We start from the raw sequence: 6,631 nt of genomic DNA, 5'->3' as shown, positions 1-6,631 counted from the left end.
AGAAGAAGGCGCCCTCACCGCCCCTCTGCGCACGCGAACCGCGCCCAGCCAGGGACCCGGAGTTGTGCAGTCATTCCTTTTTTGGGGGGCTAGGGGAAGAGGTAGTGGAGAGAGGTGAGTTTTTCTCATTTATATTTAAGAAAGGCAAGAAGAGAATTTCTCACTGGGGAGATGGAGCTCGGAGGAACGGTGGGCCCTCACTCTCTCCAACCACCGAGGCCCTGCAGCCTCGGCCCTCCCTGCTCTGCGAAACACTGCGTCTGCGCGAGGTCCCTGCTGGGGGATGATGGGAAATCGCTCCCGGGGGGTGATGGGAAGCTCCTCCTGGTGGGTGACGGGAAGACCTCTGTGATGGATGATGGATAGTGTGTCCTGGAGGATGATGGGAAACCCCTCCCGGTGGATGATGGGAAGGGCTGGCTGGGGGGGTCATAGGGCGACCCCGGCCCCATGGATTATGGGAAGTCCCTGCTGGTGGATTCTGGGAAGTGTCTTCCTGACAAGACTAAGGGGTAGAAGAGGATTTCCTCCCTTTTTCTGGTGAAGAGGAGCTAAGCCAGCGTTTTGAGGGCCTTCGGAGTTTGAAAATGCTGCTTCTGTAATCACCAAGCACTTCCGGGTCACCTAGGGGGTAGGGGCCAGGGAGTCTGGGGCTGCCAGTATCAGCTTGGCCCGATGAAGTCTTCCTGGGACTCCCCAGGTCTCTCACAGGGCGAGAGTGGATGAGGCACTCTGTCTTGTAAATTTTAGGGTACAATAGTGCAACAGCTAGGCACCCAGCTGCTAATGATGTGATCTGGGACAGGGTTTGCTGAAGCCGCTTTTTTGGTCTTTTCAGTCTAAGGCTCTTCGGGCCAGTGGTTCTCTGCTTGGTAGATGGTTTAAGGTCAGTCTCAGAAGACCACAGTTATTCCTTTAAATTAGAGATATGGGAGGTAGTGGAGTATATTGATCAACAACAATAGCTCTTGAGTCGGATGGCTTGGTTTGAATTCTGCTGGCTGTAGGATCTGGACCAATGGCTTCACCTCTCTGTGGCTGCCTTTCCTGAGCTGTACCATGGGAAAATGATGGCTGGGATTTAATAAGATCATTCATGTAAAACTCTTAAAATACTGCCAACGCAGAGTCAGGATTTAGCAAACCTTCGTTACCATCATTGTTAGAGCAGATGTGGAGGTTGAGTTTCCGTCGTTTATGTTTATATGCAAAGAGCTAATGTTCGCTTGCATATGCTTGTTTGCCATCCCAGACTTCTAACATTTAAACTGTTTTTGACATTTTATTATAGAAAGACACGCTCAGTTGTAGTAAATCTGGCAACTGCTAAGTATAAAAAATAATGATCATCTATTATTCCAATTCCCTTACTTTCCCCACAACAAAAACTGTTAAATTTTGGTGTTTATAATCTTTTCATCTTTGCATCTAGAAACAATACAATTGTAGTGTCTTGTGTGTTAATTTGCTTGCAAATTGTTCCTTTTTCCAGTAAGTGATGTGTTTGGGTCTGTGATGAGATTTGGTTAAGGCTGGTTAAGATTGCAACCTGCTATTATGTCATTATTTCTGAGAGAGAGGTCTACAGGGTATGTATGCTCCTGAAGATCTGTGGATTATTCACCTCAAGGCTGCCGGCAAGATCAAACTCTGTGTTTATCAGTCCTCCCTCCCCCTGCCCCTCCAGCAACAACAAACAACACCCCTTGGTGTGGGTGTGAGGGGCACTTTCTATTAATGATATGTGATATTTCTGTAATATCTTCATTGTTAACATTATGAAGCTATCATAATAAATAACAATACACTAATAAAGTAGCATCCTTGATCCCCATGGCCGCCCTTCGAGACTGAAAGGGTTTCTTCTCCCTAGTTAAGAGAATAGGAACCTGAGGCTCAGAGGGCAGGGGAGTTGCCTGAGGTCACCAAGCTAATAAGCCATGGGAACCCCGAATTAGAACTTGGGCATTCTGACTTTGGATGAGTAACGTTTCCACTGAACAATGATGACTTTAAGACCTGTTTTGCCTCCATTTAGATCAAGTTTTGTGGATACTTAGATATTAGATTTGAAGAAATAAAATGATTGATATTATTTCTGTTGAAGGTATTAAATCTCAAAAGAAACTAAGAGCACCGTACCATATTTAGATTTAAGATGAAACACAGTTATTTCTATAATTTGCAAAAACACACTAGAAATTGGTTATACAAATGTACAATGGCCAAACCATATATGAAAATAGAACTCTGACCCACAGCCTGCAGCAACCAGCCCAGGAAGCCAACCCATTATGCAGAGTAGCCATCCCAGGAAGCCAGCCGGCTGTAAGTCAGACTTGTAGGAAGTTGGTGTGCTATCTCTACCAACTGATTCAGGAACAAACAATAACCCCTGTAACAGTTGACCCCAAAGGGCCAGGACTTGATTAAAAACAGAGTTTTCCTAATTTTTGTCCCTACTTCCAACTTAGGGCCAACCAGAGAAAGCTGAATTTGCTCTTACCCAATCACATAGGATGCCGGGCTTCTCGTTAGCCCACCTACAACACTCCCAGGCCAATAGCCCCCAATCAGGAGTGAGAAAGCTTTATTGTGGGGGAAAGGTATGCCCTGATTGGAGGCTGTTGGCCAGAGCTTACTGGGGCAGTAGGAAGGCCTGAATCTGGGGTGATAACAGAGGAAATGGGAAGGAGATCAGGAGGGGCCCGGGGCAGGCGAAGTGTCAGGTGACTGGAGGGAAGCCAGGAGGAGGGGCCCATTAGCGAGCGGGAATGAGTGCGGATGTTCATGTGTGTGTGTGCGCACATGTGACTGGGTGGGAGTGTGTGAGGGAGCAGATCTCCGTATGGGACCCCAGAGGGGGCTGGACTCACGTTTGGGGTTGAGGAGGGATGTCAAACCCTGACGGGCATCGGTGTGGACACGCATCTGCTAAGAGGTCAGAGCTGACTGTTTGAGTCAGGAGGAGATGTTTACAAACGCGAGAAAAGATCTCAGCGGACACGTCTCGGTGTCTGCCAAAACCGAAGGGTCGGAAGAGCCCCAGAAGGGTGAGGAGGCGCAGACAGGGCTTCCGGAAAAACCCGAAAAGCTGAGGGGCGGGGTCGGAAGGGGTAGTGCCCAGCACCGGGCAGGGTTGAAACTCTAAGAGCTGGCCCGACACGCCTCCTGCGCCCCTCCTCTTTAGGGCCCTGTTCCAAAGGTGGCTTCTCGTTGCAGCATCACCCGGCAGCCAACTAAAGGGATTCCAGGGACCAGCCACGTGGCGTCCAGGTTAGAGAGCTGGTGGGTACTTCTCCGCCCCAGGCCCCGTCCCCTCCCTCTTCTCAGGCGGCGATTGGTCGAGACGCCCCTTCCCGTTGCTATGACAATATCTTCTGGCTGCCATTGGCTCCACTCCGCGCCCTCTGCCCCGCCCCTTCCCGCTCCAGGCCACACCCACTCTTTTTTCCCCAGCGGCGATTGGCCGATCCGTCCCGTTGCCATAACAGCATCCTGTGGCTGCCAGACTCCTCTCCGCCCCTTCCCTCCCCTCAGCCGGCGCCGGGAGGGAGGCGGGCCTGGCCTCGTCTCCATGGTGACGGCGGACGCGGCAGTACGGGTGGCTGGTACCTACCGACTGGAGAGGGGCCTGCGGCGGCGGGGACCGAGACTGGGGCAAGGCCATGTCAGACCTGGGCTCGGAGGAGTTGGAGGAGGAGGGAGAGAATGATATTGGGGTGAGAGCTTCGGGTGAGGGAGGGGCTTCTGCGGTGCGCGGTGGCGAGCGGACCCCCGCAGCCGGGTTCCGAGAGTGGGGAGGCCTGGAGGCCAGCCACAGTGCCCTCCGGCAGACCGGCCAGGGATTAGGATCAAGCCGGCCACGGCGGGCGCTGCCTCCTGGAAGTTGGTGCTGAAAAGTGAAACCTTGTGACGTCAGCTTGCCACATCCCTTCTCTCTCTCCTCCCACTCCATCCCGCCTCCCATTAAAGGCAAAGATTTCTAAGTCAAGGCTTTGGAAGCGCCCTCTTCCCTGCTGTTACCCTCCATCCAGTCAGTTTTCTTGGATGGCCGGGTAGGAAAGCTCCTTCCTGGCAGCCTTCAAGAAATGCTGAGGAGGTCTCAGGCTCAGCGAAATCTTCCTGAAGATATTAGCATATAGACCCACAACCCATATGTGCTTTCTTCACCCTTGTCGGAACTGACGTAGGTCGTAAGAGATGCACATCCAGTGATGTGAGCTGGGCTCTGTGTGGGCATATTTGTACTGCCCAGAGATTAGCCTCTCTAAGCCAGAGGGTAACCATTTTCTGGCTGACAGGTTGGGAGCCTCAACTGCTGTGTGTGTGCAGGGTACAGAGTTGAGATGGTTTCAGAATTAACTGAAAAATTAGTACCTGTGCTGTGATAGATGCTGTCAGTGCCTGCTCAGAACTTTTTGCTAACTCTGCACACCCAGCTCCCAGCTTCTGCCTGATTTGCTGTTCAAGACTAGCACCTCCACACACTGGAGCCACCTGGCTGGTAGGGAGAGCCAGAAGTGCGTGGGATCCATGTGCCCCTCGACAGCCAGAAGCTAGTGCTAAAAAGCAGGACAAATTGGAGTGGTTTATGCTCCAGGGTCCCCTGTGGATGAGGCTGAGTCTGGGATATCACCTGACATCAGCCATACTTGGCAGCCTCTTCTTTCATATCTGTTTCTCCACACCCTTTACTGGTTTCTCTGGGGAGCACTTTTTGTTTTTTTAAAAAATCACTTGCTCAGAATCTGCTTCTGAGGGAACCCAAACTGCCAAACCCACTCAGTAAGCTTTCTAGTTTATCTCCTCCAATGGCCCTACTGATTTGCAACTTTTCAGTGCCCATAATTTTCAGCTTCAAATCACGGTTGAGATCACTTTAAAGGACTGCCCTCCTGCTCAGCCACCCCAGCGGCTCAGGGTTGGGCGTACTGGAAGGCTCTTTGGGGCAGGAGGAGGGGCCTCTGGTACATTTTGATTTAGACTAACCCTGAAACAAATCTGTAAGGTCACAGACTTTTACCTTATATCCTGGTCAAGAATTTCTGAACCAAGCAGTGCTAGGAAATGACAAGAACTGCACAAATGTTTGTTTCTGAAGTCCTCAACTTTCCGTGTCTGAACCTGTCTTGTAATAATTCTCTACGGATCCAACTCCATCCATCGTTGCTCTGTGCCTTGGCCGTTATTTATGATGTGCACTCTACACTCAGGTACGAGGCGCTTGAGGAATGCTTATTTTATGAAGGATAGGGAAAAATAGGTAAATTTCAAGCTTGTGTTACATCTTTTATTGATTTACTTTGAAGATAGATACAAAATTATTTCCACATGGGCTATGAGGTTTGAACCTTCAGTCTTTTAATAAGGAGTGTAAAACTAAGATAAACTAAGTTGAGTTAGGAGATTCTTGTGACAGTGGAGCCCCATTTACTCCCCAGCTTCCTCCTGCCCTCTCCCTCCCATCCTTTCCCTTCCCGGAAGGCCGAAGCTGTCTTCAGGCCTCAGGCTCCCCAGGCCTCGTTTGAAGGAAGAGCTACTTTTCTTAAGCATTTGCATTTAAGTCCTGGATTACTGGAGGGAGCAAATGGGGAGATATTTTTGTGCCTCAGGACCTGTTCCGCCTGCATACGCTGTTTCAAACATGTTCTGCTAAAGAACACAGTTTGGAGTACTTTATGTTTTTCACAAATTGGCTGATTTTGTTTATAGCGTAAAGGGTTATCGTAATAAATTGCAAGCTCAGATGTTGGAGGGGAAGAGGGTGGCTCCCGCTGTGGACAGGTACTAGCCTCAAGGCCTTGATCCACGCTCCTGTCTTCCAGGCTGGTTACCTATCTGTAGACGGGGCCAAGAATTGGGAGAATTCAATGGAATACTGTTTACACAGTGCTTAACACGTGGTTAGCGCTTACTAAGTTGGAGCTCTAATAATTCTGATTTCTTTCGCCCAGGAATATGAAGGGAGTCGAAATGAGGCAAGTGAGCGGCATGGCCATGGGAAAGCGAGACTGCCCAATGGGGACACGTATGAAGGGAACTATGAGCACGGTAAAAGGCACGGCCAGGTCAGAGCCTCTGACTTGAAGGAGTGGTTTTCCCTATTTAATACTCTATTAGCAAGTACAAGATTCAGGAATGATACAGATTATATAATCGATGTGTTTCAGGGGATCTACAAATTTAAAAATGGTGCTCGCTACATCGGAGAATATGCCAAAAATAAAAAGCATGGTCATGGCACATTTATATATCCAGATGGATCAAGATATGAAGGTAAAATGTTCTCACGAAGCGGAGTTGTGTGGCAGAGGGCTTTTGGGATTGAACTTGTCTGTGTATACTGAGATATACGAGAAAGCGTAAAGTTCTCCAGGTTAGTCAGTCATTCAACAAACAAAAATTGTGTTCCTATGTTCACAGGGTTGGCCCAGAAACCAGAAAGCCTTGTAATCAGTGAATTGATCCAGGGTGGGAAACATGACTGTTCCTGTGACCAGCACTTTGTCTCCTGTGAGCCCGTGTACTGCGGAGCTAACACTAGGGAGGCAGCTGGCGAGCACAGACCTCGCGCAGTTGGTTGGCCCCATGACTTTCGACGCTTGTTAGCTTCATCTCCTTGGACTTA

Source organism: Equus quagga, chromosome 21 (assembly GCF_021613505.1).
Source record: "Equus quagga isolate Etosha38 chromosome 21, UCLA_HA_Equagga_1.0, whole genome shotgun sequence".
NCBI classification, from domain to species: Eukaryota; Metazoa; Chordata; class Mammalia; order Perissodactyla; family Equidae; genus Equus; species Equus quagga.
This window is presented reverse-complemented; position numbering follows the sequence as displayed.